At 55.2% G+C, this 20,813-nt stretch overlaps 1 protein-coding gene across 4 annotated transcripts in view; it reads right to left on the reverse strand.

Annotated features, from left to right (window-relative positions):
* LOC119963793 (disintegrin and metalloproteinase domain-containing protein 12-like) overlaps positions 1 to 20,813 on the reverse strand; it is a 701,497-nt gene that overhangs the window by 241,498 nt on the left and 439,186 nt on the right. The window lies entirely within an intron of this gene.

Genomic DNA, 20,813 nt, shown 5'->3' on the forward strand with positions numbered 1-20,813 from the left:
TATTTTTCACTGTGGCCCTCTCTGAATCTGGTCCTTGATCTCTCTGCCTGTCAGTTTCCTTACTCCCCCGAACCAGACACTGAGTCAACCTCAGACCATTATGTCGACTCCAGTTAAAACAACGTGGGACAATGTGCAAACCAAGCCAAAGACACCAGAAGTTGCAACAAGCACTAAAAGGCAGGCGCCTGAGGTTTGCCAACAACCTCACAGAGAAGATCTCCCTCTGAGGCGTTCGACCTATTGACCGTTGCTGTTGATCAGAGGTGAGCTGGCAAGATGGATACAGAACTGGCTCAGTCATAGAAGGCAGAGAGTAGCAATGGAAGGGTGCGTTTCTGATTGGAGGCCGTTCTGCAGGGATCAGTGCTGGGACCTTTGCTGTTTGTCGTATATATAAATGATTTGGAGGAAAATGTAACTGGTCTGATTAGTAAGTTTGCGGACGACACAAAGGTTGGTGGAATTGCGGATAGCGATGAGGACTGTCAGACGATTGAGTAGGATATAAACCGGTTGGAGACTTGGGCGGAGAGATTGCAGATGGAGTTTAATTCGGACAAATTGAGATAATGCATTTTGGAAGGTCTAATACAGGTGAGAAATGTACAGCAAATTGCAGAACCCTTAAGAGCATTGACAGGCAGAGGGAAGAACGGGAAAATGCTGGAAAATCTCAGAAGGTCTGGCAGCATCTGTAGGGAGATAAAAGAGCTAACGTTTCAAGTTAATGTTTCAAAGACAGGCAGAGGTATCTGGGTGTACAGGTCCACTGGTCACTGAAAGTGGAAAAGTAAGTGTAGGAGGTGGTCAAGAAGGCATACAGCATGTTTGCCTTCATCGGCTGGGGCACTGAGTATAAAAATTGGCAAGTCATGCTGCAGCTGTGTAGGTTTAAGGTGCGAGGGGCAAAGTTTAAAGGAGATGTGCGAGGGAAGTGTTTTACACCGAGGGTGGTGGGTGCCTGGAACTCTCTGCTGGAGGAGGTGGTGGAAACAGGTACGACAGTGACGTTTAAGGAACGTCTTGACGTGAATAGGATGGGAATAGAGGGATACGGACCCCGGAAGTGTGGAAGGTTTTAGTTTAGACGGGAGGTATGGTCGGCGCAGGCTTGGAGGGCCAAAGGGCCTGTTCCTGGGCTGTATTTGTCTTTGTTTTTGTCCTTTGATTGTTCATGTTAATAATTGATCGTTGTGTTGTACTGTTTATTGTTTCGGGGACCTTTGATTTAAAGGCAGAGGAAATGTGTGATGGAAACATCAATTCATCAGACACGTGTTTCCGAAGTGAATCTTCGCTTTAATCGACTTACTTCAAAGCCAGCCTGTTACCTGTCGATGAACTCGTAGTGACCCAGGCTGACTCTGGACACGGATATTTATACAGCTACACTAGGGGGAGGAGTCGTGGGTGGAACCAAAGGTGGAGCCCAGTACAAGTTCCTCAGTGCTCCCAGCGCTACTCCCCCTAGTGGTAGGATGGCACTACTGCGCTTACAATAACAGTGTGAATTATTATACACATTCATATATTACATTCACCACATTCACCCCCTGCAAAAAAATCAAGTCTGGCGGGGGTGGTGGTCTAGTCTATAACGTCAGTCTGTCCGGCGGTCGGATTGTCCGCTGAGACCTGCGGAGCACCGGGGTTGCAGCCTCTTGCAGTGGCTGGATGGGTGTAGTGTGTTGGGATACGATGGCGGACTCCAGGGAGGGTTGTATCCAAGCTTCATACTCTCCTGGTTCGCCCAGGGACTGGGGTCGCTGGGGGCTGGCGGGCGTGGGTGCGCGGGACTGGTGGAGCGAGCTCGTGGGCTCGGAGGCGCAAGGGGGTGGCAGCATGGGGTGTAGGGTGAGGGGTCCTTCTGTGGGTGTAGAGGGGGCGCTGGATCCGGCGGGTGCCAGATCCCGGAGGGATACTGTGTCCTGACGGCTGTCAGGGAACTCGACGAATGCGTACTGGGGGTTGGAGTGGAGCAGGCGCACCTTCTCAACAAGGGGGTCGGTTTTATGCCCCCTGACGTGTTTCCTCAGGAGTACGGGGCCCGGCGTCCTCAGCCATGCCGGAAGTGAGACCCCCGTGGTAGTGCCCCTGGAAAAAATGAAGAGCCTCTCGTGAGGGGTCTGGTTGGTCGCCGTACACAAGAGGGACCTAATAGCGTGGAGCGCGTCTGGGAGGACTTCCTGCCACTGGGAGACTTGGAGCTTTCTAGACCGGAGGGTCAGTAGGACGGTCTTCCAGACTGTGGCATTCTCCCTCTCCACCTGCCCGTCTCCCCTGGGGTTGTAGCTGGTAGTCCTGCTCGAGGCAATGCCCTTGTCGAGCAGGTACTGATGCAGCTCGTCGCTCATGAAGAACGAACCCCTGGCGCTGTGTACGTAGCTGGGGAAACCAAACAGGGTGAAGATGCTATGCAGGGCCCTAATGACTGTGCGGGAGGGGCACGGGATAGCGAATGGGAAACGGGAGAACTCGTCTACGACGTTTAAGAAGTAGATGTTCTTGTTAGTTGAGGGGGGTGGCCCTTTGAGATCAATCGCGAGGCGTTCAAAGGGCCTAGAAGCTTTGACCAGGTTGGCCCTGTCTGGCCTATAGAAGTGCGGTTTGCACTCCGCACAGATCGGGCAGTCCCTGGTGACCGCTTTTACCTCCTTGTTGGAGAAAGGCAGGTTTCGGGCTCTGATGTAGTGGGCGAGCCGGGTGACCCCCAGGTGGCAGAGGTCATTGTGGATGACTTTCAGGCAGTCGATCTGCACGCTGGCCCATGTCCCGTGGGATTGGGCATCCGGAGGCTCATTGAGCTTCCGGGTCGATATTTGATATCATAATTGTAGGTGGAGAGTTCGATCCTCCACCTCAGAATTTTATCTTTTTTATTTTGCCCCTTTGCGAGTTGTCGAACATGAAGGTAACCGATCTCTGGTCAGTGATGAGGGTGAACCTCCTACCTGCGAGGTAGTGGCTCCAGTGTCGGACAGCCTCCACGATGGCTTGTGCTTCCTTCTCGACTGAGGAGTATCGGAGTTCTGAAGCGGAGAGGGTACGGGAGAAAAATGCAACGGGTCTCCCTGCCTGATTTAATGTGGCTGCTAGAGCTACCTCTGAGGCGTCGCTCTCCACCTGGAATGGAGTGGATTCATCCACCGCCCACATGGCTGCTTTGGCGATGTCCTCCTTGATGCAGATGAAGGCCTGGCGCGCCTCAGCTGACAGGGGAAATCGTGTGGCCCTAAAGAGTGGGTGGGCTTTGTCCGCATATTGAGGGACCCACTGGGCGTAGTAAGAAAAAAATCCGAAGCCCCGTTTGAGGGCCTTGGGGCAATGGGGGAGGGGGAGTTCTAAGAGGGGGCGCATACAGTCCGGGTCTGGGCCCAGGACTCCGTTCTCCACGACATAGCCGAGGATGGCTAGTCTGGTTGTGCAGAAAACGCATTTCTCCTTGTTGTACGTGAGATTCAGTTTCTGTGCCGTTTGGAGAAATCGGTGGAGGTTGGCATCGTGGTCCTGCTGGTCATAGCCGCAGATGGTGACACTGTCCAAGTACGGAAACGTGGCCCGCAGCCCGTACTGGTCCACCATTCGGTCCATTGCTCGTTGGAACACCGAGACCCCATTAGTGACGCCGAAGGGGACCCGGAGGAAATGGAAGAGGCGGCCATCGGCCTCGAATGCCGTGTCGTGGCGGTCCTCCGGGCGGATTGGGAGCTGGTGGTATGCAGACTTCAGATCCACCGTGGAGAAGAGCCGGTACTGGGCGATCTGGTTTACCATGTCTGCAATCCTGGGGAGGGGATACGCGTCGAGGAGCGTAAATCTATTTATGGTCTGACTGTAGTCGACAACCATGCGGAATTTTCCCCCGGTCTTAACGACCACCCCCTGAGCTCTCCAGGGACTATTGCTGGCCTCTATAATCCCCTCACTGAGAAGCCTTCGGACCTCTGTTCTGATAAATACCCTATCCTGCAGGGTATACCGCCTGCTACGTGTGGCTACGGGTCTACAGTCCTGTGTGAGATTGGCAAAGAGAGGAGGGGGGGGGATTCGCAGCGTAGTGAGGCTGCAGATAGTGAGTGGGGGCAGGGGCCCACTGAAGCTGAGGGTGAGGCTCTTGAGGTTACATTGGAAGTCTCGGCCTTATAACAGTGGCCGCAGAGTTCGGGCAAAACGTAGAGTTTAAACTTCGAGTAGCTAGCGCCTCGGATTGTGATTGTCGCGGCGGTGCGCCCCTGGATCTGGACCGAGTGGGAGCCTGAAGCGAGCGCGATAGTTTGCTGCACGGGGAAAACGGGGAGCGAACAGCGTCTTACCAGGTCTGGGTGTATGAAGCTCTCCGTGCTCCCGGTGTCGAAGAGGCATGGCGTTTTGTACCCGTTGATATGGACTCTGCCATCGTGTTTCGCAGGTTGTTTGGTCTGGATTGGTCCAGGGTGACTGCGCTGAGTTGCGGGTAGTTGGCGGCTCGATCAGCTGTGCTGGAGTGGCCCCGTGAAGACTGCCCTCTGAGTTCATAGTCTTGTTTGAATTCCTCCGCTGAGTTGTCCGAGCGCGGACATGCCGATCGGGCCCGTGGATCGCACGTGGCGAAGGATGGTGTCCAAGATGGCGGCCCCCATGAGTCGCACGTGGCGGGCGGCGAGGAAGATGGCGTCCAAGATGGCGGCCCCCATGGATCGCAGGTGGCTGGAGGGGGCGGAGTCGGGGCATAGGCCGCAGCGTTTCGGGCCCCGCGGGCCTGGGGAGCGGTTACTGCGAGTCGCTGGGGAGTTGGAAGCTGGGGCCCTTTTTGCGATGCACACTCTAGCGTAGTGGCCTTTCCGCCCGCAGCTGCTGCAGGTCGCGTTGTGGGCCGGGCAGGGCTGCCGCGGGTGCTGGTTCTGGCCGCAGAAATGGCAGGCTGGAGCAGCACAGTGGCAGGCTGGAGCAGCACAGTGGCAGGCTGGAGCAGCACAGTGGCTGGCTGGAGCAGCACAGTGGCTGGGGCAGCATTGTGGCTGGGGCAGCATAGTGGCTGGCTGGAGCAGCATTGTGGCTGGCTGGAGCAGCATAGTGGCTGGAGCAGCATAGTGGCTGGAGCAGCATTGTGGCTGGCTGGAGCAGCATAGTGGCTGGAGCAGCATAGTGGCTGGGGCAGCATAGTGGCTGGGGCAGCATAGTGGCTGGAGCAGCATAGTGGCTGGAGCAGCATAGTGGCTGGCTGGAGCAGCATAGTGGCTGGAGCAGCATAGTGGCTGGAGCAGCATAGTGGCTGGCTGGAGCAGCATAGTGGCTGGAGCAGCATAGTGGCTGGCTGGGGCAGCATTGTGGCTGGCTGGGGCAGCATTGTGGCTGGAGCAGCATAGTGGCTGGCTGGAGCAGCATAGTGGCTGGCTGGAGCAGCATAGTGGCTGGAGCAGCATTGTGGCTGGAGCAGCATAGTGGCTGGCTGGAGCAGCATAGTGGCTGGCTGGAGCAGCATAGTGGCTGGAGCAGCATAGTGGCTGGAGCAGCATAGTGGCTGGCTGGAGCAGCATAGTGGCTGGCTGGAGCAGCATAGTGGCTGGAGCAGCATAGTGGCTGGGGCAGCATAGTGGCTGGGGCAGCATAGTGGCTGGGCTGGGGCAGCATAGTGGCTGGGGCAGCATAGTGGCTGGCTGGGGCAGCATAGTGGCTGGCTGGAGCAGCATAGTGGCTGGAGCAGCATAGTGGCTGGCTGGAGCAGCATAGTGGCTGGAGCAGCATAGTGGCTGGGCTGGGGCAGCATAGTGGCTGGGGCAGCATAGTGGCTGGCTGGAGCAGCATAGTGGCTGGGCTGGGGCAGCATAGTGGCTGGCTGGAGCAGCATAGTGGCTGGGCTGGGGCAGCATAGTGGCTGGCTGGAGCAGCATAGTGGCTGGGGCAGCATAGTGGCTGGAGCAGCATAGTGGCTGGCTGGAGCAGCATAGTGGCTGGCTGGAGCAGCATAGTGGCTGGAGCAGCATAGTGGCTGGCTCGGGCAGCATAGTGGCTGGGGCAGCATAGTGGCTGGAGCAGCATAGTGGCTGGCTGGAGCAGCATAGTGGCTGGCTGGAGCAGCATAGTGGCTGGCTGGAGCAGCATAGTGGCTGGGGCAGCATAGTGGCTGGCTGGAGCAGCATAGTGGCTGGCTGGAGCAGCATAGTGGCTGGGGCAGCACAGTGGCTGGGGCAGCATAGTGGCTGGCTGGGGCAGCATAGTGGCTGGCTGGGGCAGCATAGTGGCTGGCTGGGGCAGCATAGTGGCTGGAGCTGCATAGTGGCTGGGGCAGCATAGTGGCTGGCTGGGGCAGCATAGTGGCTGGCTGGAGCAGCATAGTGGCTGGCTGGAGCAGCATAGTGGCTGGAGCAGCATAGTGGCTGGGGCAGCATAGTGGCTGGCTGGAGCAGCATGGTGGCTGGCTGGGGCAGCATAGTGGCTGGGGCAGCATAGTGGCTGGCTGGAGCAGCATAGTGGCTGGCTGGAGCAGCATAGTCGCTGGCTGGGGCAGCATTGTGGCTGGCTGGAGCAGCATAGTGGCTGGCTGGAGCAGCATAGTGGCTGGAGCAGCATAGTGGCTGGAGCAGCATAGTGGCTGGCTGGGGCAGCATAGTGGCTGGGGCAGCATAGTGGCTGGAGCAGCATAGTGGCTGGGGCAGCATGGTGGCTGACTGGAGCAGCATGGTGGCTGGAGCAGCATAGTGGCTGGCTGGGGCAGCATAGTGGCTGCAGCAGCATAGTGGCTGGCTGGGGCAGCATACTGGCTTGAGCAGCATAGTGGCTGGGGCAGCATAGTGGCTGGCTGGAGCAGCATAGTGGCTGGGGCAGCATAGTGGCTGGCTGGGGCAGCATAGTGGCTGGCTGGGGCAGCAAAGTGGCTGGCTGGGGCAGCATAGTGGCTGGCTGGAGCAGCATAGTGGCTGGCTGGGGCAGCATAGTGGCTGGAGCAGCATAGTGGCTGGCTGGAGCAGCGTAGTGGCTGGCTGGAGCAGCATAGTGGCTGGCTGGAGCAGCATAGTGGCTGGAGCAGCATAGCGGCTGGCTGGAGCAGCATAGTGGCTGGGGCAGCATAGTGGCTGGCTGGAGCAGCATAGTGGCTGGCTGGAGCAGCATAGTGGCTGGCTGGGGCAGCATAGTGGCTGGAGCAGCATAGTGGCTGGTGCAGCATCGTGGCTGGCTGGAGCAGCATAGTGGCTGGGCCAGCATAGTGGCTGGCTGGAGCAGCATAGTGGCTGGCTGGAGCAGCATAGTGGCTGGGGCAGCATAGTGGCTGGCTGGGGCAGCATAGTGGCTGGCTGGAGCAGCATAGTGGCTGGCTGGAGCAGCATAGTGGCTGGGGCAGCATAGTGGCTGGCTGGAGCAGCATGGTGGCTGGCTGGGGCAGCATAGTGGCTGGCTGGAGCAGCATAGTGGCTGGCTGGGGCAGCATAGTGGCTGGCTGGGGCAGCATAGTGGCTGGCTGGAGCAGCATAGTCGCTGGCTGGGGCAGCATTGTGGCTGGCTGGAGCAGCATAGTGGCTGGCTGGGGCAGCATGGTGGCTGGCTGGAGCAGCATGGTGGATGGCTGGAGCAGCATAGTGGCTGGCTGGGGCAGCATGGTGGATGGCTGGAGCAGCATAGTGGCTGGCTGGAGCAGCATAGTGGCTGGAGCAGCATAGTGGCTGGCTAGAGCAGCATAGTGGCTGGCTGAAGCAGCATAGTGGCTGGCTGGAGCAGCATAGTGGCTGGCTGGAGCAGCCTGGTGGCTGGCTGGAGCAGCATAGTGGCTGGGGCAGCATAGTGGCTGGGGCAGCATAGTGGCTGGCTGGGGCAGCATAGTGGCTGGGGCAGCATAGTGGTTGGAGCAGCATAGTGGCTGGAGCAGCATAGTGGCTGACTGGGGCAGCATGGTGGATGGCTGGAGCAGCATAGTGGCTGGAGCAGCATAGTGGCAGGAGCAGCATAGTGGCTGGGGCAGCATAGTGGCTGGCTGGAGCAGCATAGTGGCTGGCTGGGGCAGCATGGTGGATGGCTGGAGCAGCATAGTGGCTGGCTGGAGCAGCATAGTGGCTGGAGCAGCATAGTGGCTGGCTAGAGCAGCATAGTGGCTGGCTGAAGCAGCATAGTGGCTGGCTGGAGCAGCATAGTGGCTGGCTGGGGCAGCATAGTGGCTGGGGCAGCATAGTGGTTGGAGCAGCATAGTGGCTGGGGCAGCATAGTGGCTGGCTGGGGCAGCATAGTGGCTGGCTGGGGCAGCATAGTGGCTGGCTGGGGCAGCATAGGGGCTGGCTGGAGCAGCATAGTTGCTGGGGCAGCATTGTGGCTGGCTGGAGCAGCATAGTGGCTGGGGCAGCATTGTGGCTGGCTGGAGCAGCATAGTGGCTGGAGCAGCATAGTGGCTGGCTGGAGCAGCATAGTGGCTGGGGCAGCATTGTGGCTGGCTGGAGCAGCATAGTGGCTGGGGCAGCATTGTGGCTGGCTGGAGCAGCATAGTGGCTGGGGCAGCATGGTGGCTGGAGCAGCATAGTGGCTGGCTGGGGCAGCATAGTGGCTGGCTGGAGCAGCATAGTGGCTGGGGCAGCATAGTGGCCGGAGCAGCATAGTGGCTGGGGCAGCATAGTGGCTGGAGCAGCATAGTGGCTGGAGCAGCATAGTGGCTGGAGAAGCATAGTGGCTGGCTGGAGCAGCATAGTGGCTGGAGCAGCATACTGGCTGGCTGGAGCAGCATAGTGGCTGGGGCAGCATAGTGGCTGACTGGAGCAGCATAGTGGCTGGCTGGAGCAGCATAGTGGCTGGCTGGGGCAGCATGGTGGCTGGCTGGAGCAGCATGGTGGCTGGCTGGAGCAGCATAGTGGCTGGCTGGAGCAGCATAGTGGCTGGGGCAGCATGGTGGCTGGCTGGAGCAGCATAGTGGCTGGCTGGAGCAGCATAGTGGCTGGGGCAGCATAGTGGCTGGCTGGGGCAGCATAGTGGCTGGAGCAGCATAGTGGCTGGGGCAGCATAGTGGCTGGGGCAGCATAGTGGCTGGCTGGGGCAGCATAGTGGCTGGAGCAGCATAGTCGCTGGAGCAGCATTGTGGCTGGCTGGGGCAGCATAGTGGCTGGAGCAGCATAGTGGCTGGAGCAGCATAGTGGCTGGAGCAGCATAGTGGCTGGCTGGTGCAGCATAGTGGCTGGCTGGGGCAGCATAGTCGCTGGAGCAGCATAGTGGCTGGCTGGTGCAGCATAGTGGCTGGCTGGGGCAGCATAGTGGCTGGGGCAGCATAGTGGCTGGCTGGGGCAGCATAGTGGCTGGAGCAGCATAGTCGCTGGAGCAGCATAGTGGCTGGGGCAGCATGGTGGCTGGGGCAGCATAGTGGCTGGCTGGGGCAGCATAGTGGCTGGCTGGAGCAGCATCGTGGCTGGAGCAGCATAGTGGCTGGCTGGGGCAGCATAGTGGCTGGAGCAGCATAGTGGCTGGGGCAGCATGGTGGCTGACTGGAGCAGCATGGTGGCTGGGGCAGCATAGTGGCTGGCTGGGGCAGCATAGCGGCTGGCTGGAGCAGCATCGTGGCTGGAGCAGCATAGTGGCTGGAGCAGCATGGTGGCTGGGGCAGCATACTGGCTGGAGCAGCATGGTGGCTGGGGCAGCATGGTGGCTGGCTGGAGCAGCATAGTGGCTGGAGCAGCATGGTGGCTGGGGCAGCATAGTGGCTGGGGCAGCATAGTGGCTGGAGCAGCATAGTGGCTGGAGCAGCATAGTGGCTGGAGCAGCATAGTGGCTGGAGCAGCATAGTGGCTGGCTGGAGCAGCATGGTGGCTGGGGCAGCATAGTGGCTGGAGCAGCATGGTGGCTGGGGCAGCATGGTGGCTGGCTGGAGCAGCATAGTGGCTGGCTGGGGCAGCATAGTGGCTGGGGCAGCATAGTGGCTGGGGCAGCATGGTGGCTGGAGCAGCATGGTGGCTGGCTGGAGCAGCATGGTGGCTGGAGCAGCATGGTGGCTGGCTGGAGCAGCATGGTGGCTGGGGCAGCATAGTGGCTGGGGCAGCATAGTGGCTGGCTGGAGCAGCATAGTGGCTGGCTGGAGCAGCATAGTGGCTGGCTGGGGCAGCATAGTGGCTGGAGCAGCATAGTGGCTGGGGCAGCATAGTGGCTGGGGCATCAAAGTGGCTGGCTGGAGCAGCATAGTGGCTGGCTGGAGCAGCATAGTGGCTGGGGAAGCATAGTGGCTGGCTGGAGCAGCATAGTGGCTGGCTGGAGCAGCATAGTGGCTGGCTGGGTCAGCATAGTGGCTGGAGCAGCATAGTGGCTGGGGCAGCATAGTGGCTGGCTGGAGCAGCATAGTCGCTGGCTGGAGCAGCATAGTGGCTGGAGCAGCATAGTGGCTGGAGCAGCATAGTGGCTGGCTTGGGCAGCATGGTGGCTGGGGAAGCATTGTGGCTGGAGCAGCATAGTGGCTGGAGCAGCATAGTGGCTGGGGCAACATAGTGGCTGGCTGGGGCAGCATAGTGGCTGGGGCAGCATTGTGGCTGGAGCAGCATAGTGGCTGGAGCAGCATAGTGGCTGGGGCAGCATAGTGGCTGGAGCATCATAGTGGCTGGCTCGGGCAGCATAGTGGCTGGCTGGAGCAGCATAGTGGCTGGGGCAGCATAGTGGCTGGAGCAGCATAGTGGCTGGGGCAGCATAGTGGCTGGAGCAGCATAGTGGCTGGGGCAGTATAGTGGCTGGGGCAGCATAGTGGCTGGGGCAGCATAGTGGCTGGCTGGGGCAGCATAGTGGCTGGCTGGGGCAGCATAGTGGCTGGAGCAGCATAGTGGCTGGAGCAGCATAGTGGCTGGCTGGGGCAGCATGGTGGCTGGAGCAGCATAGTGGCTGGGGCAGCATTGTGGCTGGCTGAGGCAGCATAGTGGCTGGGGCAGCATGGTGGATGGCTGGAGCAGCATAGTGGATGGCTGGGGCAGCATTGTGGCTGGAGCAGCATAGTGGCTGGAGCAGCATGGCTGGAGCATCATAGTGGCTGGCTGGAGCAGCATAGTGGCTGGCTGGAGCAGCATAGTGGCTGGGGCAGCATAGTGGCTGGAGCAGCATAGTGGCTGGAGCAGCATAGTGGCTGGGGCAGCATGGTGGCTGGCTGGAGCAGCATGGTGGCTGGCTGGAGCATCATAGTCGCTGGCTGGGGCAGCATAGTGGCTGGGGCAGCATAGTGGCTGGGGCAGCATGGTGGCTGGCTGGAGCAGCATGGTGGCTGGCTGGAGCAGCATAATGGCTGGGGCAGCATAGTGGCTGGAGCAGCATAGTGGCTGGCTGGAGCAGCATAGTGGCTGGAGCAGCATACTGGCTGGCTGGAGCAGCATAGTCGCTGGCTGGGGCAGCATAGTGGCTGGGGCAGCATAGTGGATGGAGCAGCATAGTGGCTGGAGCAGCATAGTGGCTGGGGCAGCATGGTGGCTGACTGGAGCAGCATGGTGGCTGGGGCAGCATAGTGGCTGGCTGGGGCAGCATAGTGGCTGGCTGGGGCAGCATAGTGGCTGGAGCAGCATAGTGGCTGGCTGGAGCAGCATAGTGGCTGGAGCAGCATAGTGGCTGGCTGGAGCAGCATAGTGGCTGGAGCAGCATAGTGGCTGGAGCAGCATAGTGGCTGGCTGGGGCAGCATAGTGGCTGGCTGGGGCAGCATATTGGCTGGCTGGGGCAGCATAGGGGCTGGCTGGAGCAGCATAGTGGCTGGGGCAGCATTGTGGCTGGCTGGGGCAGCATAGGGGCTGGCTGGAGCAGCATAGTGGCTGGGGCAGCATTGTGGCTGGCTGGGGCAGCATGGTGGCTGGAGCAGCATAGTGGCTGGCTGGAGCAGCATAGTGGCTGGAGCAGCATAGTGGCTGGAGCAGCATAGTGGCTGGGGTGCATAGTGGCTGGCTGGAGCAGCATAGTGGCTGGGGCAGCATGGTGGCTGGCTGGAGCAGCATAGTGGCTGGGGCAGCATGGTGGCTGGAGCAGCATAGTGGCTGGAGCAGCATAGTGGCTGGAGCAGCATAGTGGCTGGGGTGCATAGTGGCTGGCTGGAGCAGCATAGTGGCTGGGGCAGCATAGTGGCTGGGGTGCATAGTGGCTGGCTGGAGCAGCATAGTGGCTGGAGCAGCATAGTGGCTGGGGCAGCATAGTGGCTGGCTGGGGCGGGATAGTGGCTGGCTGGAGCAGCATAGTGGCTGGAGCAGCATAGTGGCTGGGGCAGCATAGTGGCTGGAGCAGCATAGTGGCTGGCTGGGGCGGCATGGTGGCTGGGGCAGCATGGTGGCTTGGCGGCCGCATAGCACAGGCCTGGGGGAGCCACTGGTTGGGGGCCCATGATGGGGTCGCGGGGTCCGCGGGGAACGAGTTAAGGCTGTGGAAAGAGACCTCCATCGTGGTCGCTGCTTCCACAGTCGTTTCTAAGTCCTGGGCCCCCTTTTCCAGCATTCGTTGGCCCACACAGTTAGACCTGAGGCCCGCTACAAAAACATCGCGTATCGCCAATTCCCTGTGTTCAGCCGCGGTAACCGCTTGGTAATTACAGTCATTGGGTAAATTATTAAGTTCTCTTAGGAGTTCTGCAAGCGACTCCATAGGCCGCTGACGACGAGTCGTAAACACATGGCAAGCGTAAACTTCATTAATGGGCCTTACATACATTTTCTTGAGAACTGCTAGCGCTGCAGTATATGAACCGGCCGAGTTTAGTTGCGTTGAGATTCTATGGCTCACCCTCGCGTGCAGTAGTCTCAGCTTCTGATCCTCTGTAGTTTCGGCTGTGCTCGCTTCGGCCAGGTAGGCCTTAAAACACCGCATCCAGTGGGAGAAGATTTCTTTAGCCTCTGCATCCTGCGGGTTGAGTTCCAGGCGTCCAGGCTTGAGGGCCGATTCCATAATCGATCTTTACTGTTCTTAAGTCGATTAAATTGGTGGAACCATCAATTCATCAGACACGTGTTTCCGAAGTGAATCTTGGCTTTAATCGACTTACTTCAAAGCCAGCCTGTTACCTGTCAATGAACTCGTAGTGACCCAGGCTGACTCTGGACACGGATACTTATACAGCTGCACTAGGGGGAGGAGTCGTGGGCGGAACCAAAGGTGGAGCCCAGGACAAGTTCCTCAGTGCTCCCAGCGCTACTCCCCCTAGTGGTAGGAGGGCGCTCCTGCGCTTACAATAACGGTGTGAATTATTATACACATTCATATATTACATTCACCACATTGTGTATTCAAAGTGTTTGTGTGTTTCCCTCACTGATAGTCTTGCAATCCCTTTCGGAGATCGATCACAAAACATCACCGGAGACATCGGCCGTTTGCACAGACTCAGGTTCAGATCCCACCACGGCAGCTGGAGGAATTTTAATTCAATGAATAAATTTGGAGCATAAAAGCCCGTCTCAGTATTGGTGAAACTATCGTCCATCGTTGTACGAACCCATCTGCTTCATTTTCTGTCCTTTAATGAAAGGAATCTGCCATCTGACCTGTTCTGGCCCACACGTGGCCCACAGACTCACAGTCATGTGGTTGCTTCGTGACAGCCCTTGCAATAGGTTACCATCATTCCAGGGGGTAATTAGGGATGGCAAATGTTTAATGGATGAAACGTTATGTTGGGGCGGTGTCCTTCTGAGAAGTGAGTCACGTTAGCGCTGGTGACATGTCAGGTGCACAGACTTTAGGACCAATTTGGCCTTTAAGCCTGTGAGCGTGCTCAGCTTCAGATAAATTAAAAACCCTGGGCGCGATTCTCCGCCCCCCCAGGCCGGGTGGGAGAATCGCGCCCCCTACCTGTCGAGTTGCAGCAATCCACAAATTGTAAAACCTTTGGTTCTGATTGTGACCTATGTAAAAGGCCCAGAACAGAATAGGAAAGAAATGCTGAGCTTGAAAAAAATTCAAAACAATCTCTTCTGACACCTTCAGTGATTTGTGTCCCGTGTCTCTCTGCTCCTGTCGTCTCTTCACGTTCATTTCATGTAGTCTAGGCTTGTTCTTTCAGAAAAATTGATCACATCTCTGCATTAAACTTCATCTGCCACTTGTCTGCCCATCCCACCATCTTGTCACAATGCTTCCGAAATGTTTAAAATGTCCCTTGCACACCCAAGTCCATGTCATTAAGATCGAAGCAGAAAAGGCAAGGGACCTGACACTGATCAGATCATAGAATTTACAGTGCACAAGGAAGCCATTCGGCCCATTGAGTCTGCACCTGTCCTTGGAAATAGCACCCACTTAAGCCCACATCCGTACCCCAGTAACCCCCACGTAACCTTTTTTGGGCACTAAGGGCAATTTATCATGGCCAATCCATCTAACCTGTACGTCTTTGGACTGTGGGAGGAAACCGGAGCACCCGGAGGAAACCCACGTAGACACAGGGAGAACTTGCAGACACCATACAGACCGTGACCCAGCCGGGAATCGAACCTGCAAACCTGGAGCTGTGAAGCAACAGTGCTAACCACTGTGCCACCGTGCTGCCCCAGAACACTGGGAAACCCCAATATATACCATCCTCCAGCCTGAACTCTGTCTCATTCTCTAACCTTGACTAGATTATAAGGTGGCAATTATAAAAGTCTGATTCAAAAAAGTAGGGAGAGTGGCAGCATGGTGGCACAGTGGGTTAGCACTGCTGCCTCACGGCGCCGAGTTCCCAGGTTCGCTCTCGGCTCTGGGTCACTGTCCGTGTGGAGTTTGCACATTCTCCCCGTGTTTGCGTGGGTTTGGCCCCCACAACCCAAAGATGTGCAGATGTGGATTGGCCATGCTAAATTGCCCCTTAATTGGAAAAAATGAATAGGGTATTCTACATTAAAGTAAAGTAGGGAGAGAGGAAACAGCAGCCAGTTAGCCTGAGATCAGTTACTGGGAAAATGCTGGAGTCTATTATTAAGGGTATCTTAAACACGTGTTTCAAAAATCATGATCTGATTAGATAAATGTAACACGTTTTAGAAAAGGGAAATACATTTTGCTTTTAGGATGCAATGAGTCGGGTAGATAAAGGGGAACCTGTAGATATGATATATCTGGATTTCCAAAAGAAATTTGAAAAAGTACCGTCCAAAATGGTTTATCGGCACGTGCTGAAGGAGTTGGGGTAATAAATTAGCGTGGATAGATAATTGATTCAGTCACAAGTAGCAAAGAGGAAACATAAATTGTGCAATCTCAAGGTGGCAGCTGTAATTAGTGGAGTCTGATGATTCAAAACTAAATAGAAATGTGCTCATAGAATTATAGAATTTACAGTGCCGAAGGAGGCCATTCAGCCCATTGAGCCTGCACCGGCCCTTGCAAAGTGCACCCCACCCAAACCCACACCTCCGCCCTGTCCCCGTAACCCAGTAACCCCACCTAACCTTTATGGACACAAAGGGCAATTTATCATGGCCAATCCACCTAACCCGCACATCTTTGGACTGTGGGAGGAAACCGGAGCACCCGGAGGAAACCCACGCAGACACGGGGAGGACGTGCAGACTCCACACAGAGAGTCACCCAAGCCGGGAATCAAACCCGGGACCCTGGAGCTGTGAAGCAACAGTGCTTACCACTGCGCTACCGTGCCGCCCTGTTCTACCATGCCACCCTCTGCTACCGTGCCACCCAGTTACTGTGCTGTTGATCACGGTACAAAGGTCAAGAAGGCAACTACATTTATTTGGCACCAAATATCAAGCTTTTGGAAAGAGTGGGTGGATAAGTGGATCCTTGGCGTACACACCGGTGCTAGAATGGGTCAGCCCAGGGTGTACCGCTACTTAAGTGGGTCACAGTAAAATCAGAGTCCAGCAAAGGTTTCCAATCAAAAGCCAAGTTGATGTTACTGGTTCGTACAAAGAAATTGTGTAAAGTTGGGACAGAAGACCAGGGTGGATGTGGGGAGGATGTGTCCACTACTGGGGGAATCTAGAAGGGCTTATTCATTTCGGACAGAGATGAGGAGAAATGATTTATTTCAGAGGGTTGGAAGTCTTTGGAACTCTTCCCCAATGCGTAGTGGAATCAGAATCTTTGATATATTTTTAACGCAGAGCTCGATAGATTCTTGATTAACTCGAAAGTGAAAGATTATCAGGTCGGCAGGAATGTGGGGTTGAGGTGACACTCAGGTCAGCTGTGATCCTATTGACTGGCAGAGCAGGCCCGAGGGGCCGAGTGGCCTACTCCTGCTCCCAATTCATATCTTTGTGTCACTCAGAGAGCGAGAGAGTTTAAAATATGCATTCACTCTCACTGTGTCTATAAACTGGGGGGATGGAGCCAGATATCAGGGGAGGGGCAGGGTTAGACATCGGGGCAGGGGCAGGATTAGACATCAGGGGAGGGGCAGGGTTAGATATCGGGGGAGGGGCAGGGTTCGGACATTGGGGGAGGGGCAAAGTCAGACATCGGGGAGGGGCAGGGTTCGGACATTGGGGAGCGGCAGGGTCAGACAACGGGGAGGGGCAGGGTTAGACATCGGGGAGGGGCAGGGTCAGACATCGGGGAGGGGCAGGGTTAGACATCGGGGGAGGGGCAGGGTTGGACATCGGGGGAGGGGCAGGGTCAGACATCGGGGGAGGGGCCGGGTTAGACATCGGGGAGGGGCAGGATTAGACATCAGGGGAATGGCAGGGGTCAGACATCGGGGGAGGGGCAGGGGTCAGACATCGGGGGAGGGGCAGGGTTGGACATCGGGGGAGGGGCAGGGTCGGGCATCGGGGGAGGGGCAGGGTTAGACTTCGGGGGAGGGGCAGGGGTCAGACATCGGGGGAGGGGCAGGGTTAGACATCGGGGGAGGGGCAGGGTTCAGACATTTGGGGAGGGGCAGGTTCGATTCCCGACCTTGGGTGACTGTCTGTGTGGAGTCTGCACGTTCCCCCGTGTCTGCGTGGGTTTCCTCCGGGTGCTCCGGTTTCCTCTCACAGTCCAAAGATGCACAGGTTAGGTGGATTGGCCGTGCTAAATTGCCCTCAGTGTCCAAAAAGGTTAAGTGGGGGTTACTGGGTTACAGGGATAATTCGGGACCTGGGCTTGAGTAGGGTGCTCTTTGTAAGGGCCGGTGCAGACTCGATGGGCCGAATGGCCCCCTTCTCACTGTAAATTCTATGATTCTATGAACAGACCCTGTTTAAGCATCCCACCTTTATCAAATTACACAGAAGCAGTCCATAGTTCCCATTTCCTTTCTCCAGAGCAACAATCTGAGTCAACCAGCCGAACAATGAGCACCTGTGACTCCTGTCAGAAACAATCTTGCGGCCGTTTGAAACTTGACATTCCTGCGCTTGCCCCAATGAATGCAAAACACAAACATTTGACAGCACGTCTCTCTTTTTGGGGGCAATAAAACAAGAAGTATCATTTGGTTAGTTTGCGATGAGAGAGTTCAGTGTGTGGTACTCACAGCAAAATTTGAGCGTTATCGTTGGGTATCCGGTGTGAAAGGTCGTTTCTTCTCCACTTTAGGAATTCTTCCAGGGTATTCCCTAGATTAGTGGTTATTGCTATTTTATCTGCAGTCCAGGCTTCTACTGCAATCAATACAATGCGGATTTTCAATGGCCTAAAATACTGGAGATAAGAAAGGTGTAAGGAACTCAGGTGACTGGATTTACCAGAAATCGACTAAACAGGAGAATTATGAAAATTTCAGAGGGAAACAGTAAAGGGAAAATCAAAGATGCAAAGATGAGAAATGTGGGAGGAAATCCCAACATCTTTTCCAACTCCACAAACAGGAAAAACGTTCCGAGGGAAGAGATGGAAAGTGGCTAATGTAACACCACTGTTTAAGGGAGGGAGGCAGAAGATGGGACATTATAGGCCGGTTAGCCTGACTTCGGTCATTGGTAAGATTTTAGAGTCTGTTATTAAAGATGAGATCGGGGAGTATTTGGAGGTGCATGAGTCAGCACGGCTTTGTCAAAGGGAAGACGTGTCTAACAAATCTGTTAGAGTTCGTTGAGGGGGCAACAATAAGTTAGTCAAAGGAGAACCAGTGGACGTGATTTATTTAGATTTCCAGAAGGCCTTTGACAAGGTGCCACATAGGAGACTGTTCAATAAGTTAAGAGCCCATGGTGTTCAGGGTAAGATCCTGGCATGGATAGAGGATTGGCTGACTGGCAGAAGGCAGAGAGTGGGGATAAAGGGGTCTTTTTCAGGATGGCAGCTGGTGACTAGTGGTGTGCCTCAGGGGTCTGTGCTGGGATCACAACTTTTCACAATATACAGTAATGATCTGGAAGAAGGAACTGAAGGCACTGTTGCTAGGTTTGCAGATGATACAAAGATCTGTAGAGGGACAGGTAGTATTGAGGAAGCAGGGGGGGTTCAGAATGATTTGGACAGGCTAGGAGAGTGGGCAATGAAGTGGCAGATGGAATACAATGTGGAAAAGTGTGAGGTTGTGCACTTAGGAAGGAGAAATGGGAAGATGCTTAGGAAATCAGAAGCACAAAGGGACTTGGGAGTCCTTGTTCACGATTCTATTAAGGTTAACGTACAGGTTCAGTCGGCAGTTAGGAAGGCAAATGCAATGTTAGCATTCACATCGAGAGGGGTAGAATACAGGACCAGGGATGTACTTCTGAGTCTGTGTAAGGCTCTGGTCATATTCCATTTGGAATATTGTGAGCAGTTTTGGGCCCCGTATCTAAGGAAGGATGTGCTGGGGCCTTGGAAAGGGCCCAGAGGAGGTTCACAAGAACGATCCCTGGAATGAAGAGCTTGTGGTTTAGCACACTGGGCTAAATCACTGGCTTTTAAAGCAGACCAAGCAGGCTAGCAGCACGGTTCAATTCCCGCACCAACCTCCCTGGACAGGCGCTGGAATGTGGCGACTAGGGGCTTTTCACAGTAACTTCATTGAAGCCTACTCGTGACAATAAGCCATTTTCATTTCATTTATCGTATGAGGAATGGTTGTGGTCTCTGGGTCTGTACTCGTTGAAGTTTGGAAGAATGAGGGGGGATCTTAGTGAAACTTACAGGATACTGCGAGGCCTGGATATAGTGGACGTGGAGAGAATGTTTCCACTTGTAGGAAAAACTAGAACCAGAGGACACCATCTCAGACTAAAGGGACAATCCTTTAAAACAGAGATGAGGAGGAATTTCTTCAGCCAGAGGGTGGTGAATCTGTGGAACTCTTTGCCCCAGAAGGCTGTGGAGGCCAAATCACTGAGTGTCTTTAAGATAGAGATAAATAGGTTCTTGATTACTAAGGGGATCAGGGGTTATGGGGAGAAGGCAGGAGAATGGGGATGAAAAAATATCAGCCGTGATTGAATGGCGGAGCAGACTCGATGGGCCGAGTGGCCTAATTCTGCTCCTATCTCTCATGGTCTTATGGAATGCAACATCCTTCCGTTGGAGTTTATTGTTGCAACCTTTCGATGTTGAAATGGTCCATATTCCTGGAAAGGGCAATATAATTGCAGATGCATTGTCACCCGAATTTCTCAACGTAAGAACACAAGCAATTTAGCTTGGGAAAGGAAGGATGAATCATGGATAACAAACTGGCTAACCGATAGAAGACAGCGAGTGGTGGTGGATGGCAAATATTCAGCCTGGAGCCCAGTTATCAGTGGCGTACTGCAGGGATCAGTTCTGGGTCCTCTGCTGTTTGTGATTTTCATTAACGACTTGGATAAGGGAGTTGAAGGGTGGGTCAGTAAATTTGCAGATGATACGAAGATTGGTGGAGTTGTGGATAGTGAGGAGGGCTGTTGTAGGCTTCAAAGAGACATCGGTAGGATGCAGAGCTGGGCTGAGAAGTGGCAGATGGAGTTTAACCCTGACAAGTGTGAGGTTGTCCATTTTGGAAGGACAAATATGAATGCGGAATACAGGGTTAATGGTAGGGTTCTTGGCAATGTGGTGGAGCAGAGAGATCTTGGGGTCTATGTTCATAGATCTTTGAAAGTTGCCACACAAGTGGATAGAGCTGTGAAGAAGGCCTATGGTGTGCTAGCGTTCATTAGCAGAGGGATTGAATTTAAGAGCCGTGAGGTGATGATGCAGCTGTACAAAACCTTGGTCAGCCCACATTTGGAGTACTGTGTGCAGTTCTGGTCGCCTCATTTTAGGAAGGACGTGGAAGCTTTGGAAAAGGTGCAAAGGAGATTTACCAGGATGTTGCCTGGAATGGAGAGTAGGTCATACGAGGAAAGGTTGAGGGTGCTAGGCCTTTTCTCATTAGAACGGAGAAGGATGAGGGGCGACTTGATAGAGGTTTATAAGATGATTAGGGGAATAGATAGAGTAGACAGTCAGAGACTTTTTCCCCGGGTGGAACACACCATTACAAGGGGACATAAATTTAAGATAAATGGTGGAAGATATAGAGGGGATGTCAGAGGTAGGTTCTTTACCCAGAGAGTAGTGGGGGCATGGAATGCACTGCCTGTGGAAGTAGTTGAGTCGGAAAAGTTAGGGACCTTCAAGCGGCTATTGGATAGGTACATGGATTAGGGTAGAATAATGGAGTGTAGGTTAACTTCTTAAGGGCAGCACGGTAGCATTGTGGATAGCACAATTGCTTCACAGCTCCAGGGTCCCAAGTTCGATTTCGACTTGGGTCACTGTCTGTGTGGAGTCTGCACATCCTCCCGTGTGTGCGTGGATTTCCTCCGGGTGCTCCGGTTTCCTCCCACAGTCCAAAGATGTGCAGGTTGGGTGGATTGGCCATGATAAATTGTCCAAAATTCTATGATTAACCTAGGACAAAAGTTCGGCGCAACATCGTGGGCCGAAGGGCCTGTTCTGTGCTGTATTTCTCTATCAATGCGTGTTTTGAGTCATGTACCTTGGTATGAAACATCCATGTAATAATGTCTCATCCCTCTAACGGGGAGGTATGTCA

This window comes from Scyliorhinus canicula, chromosome 3 (genome assembly GCF_902713615.1).
Source record: "Scyliorhinus canicula chromosome 3, sScyCan1.1, whole genome shotgun sequence".
Lineage (NCBI taxonomy): Eukaryota > Metazoa > Chordata > Chondrichthyes > Carcharhiniformes > Scyliorhinidae > Scyliorhinus > Scyliorhinus canicula.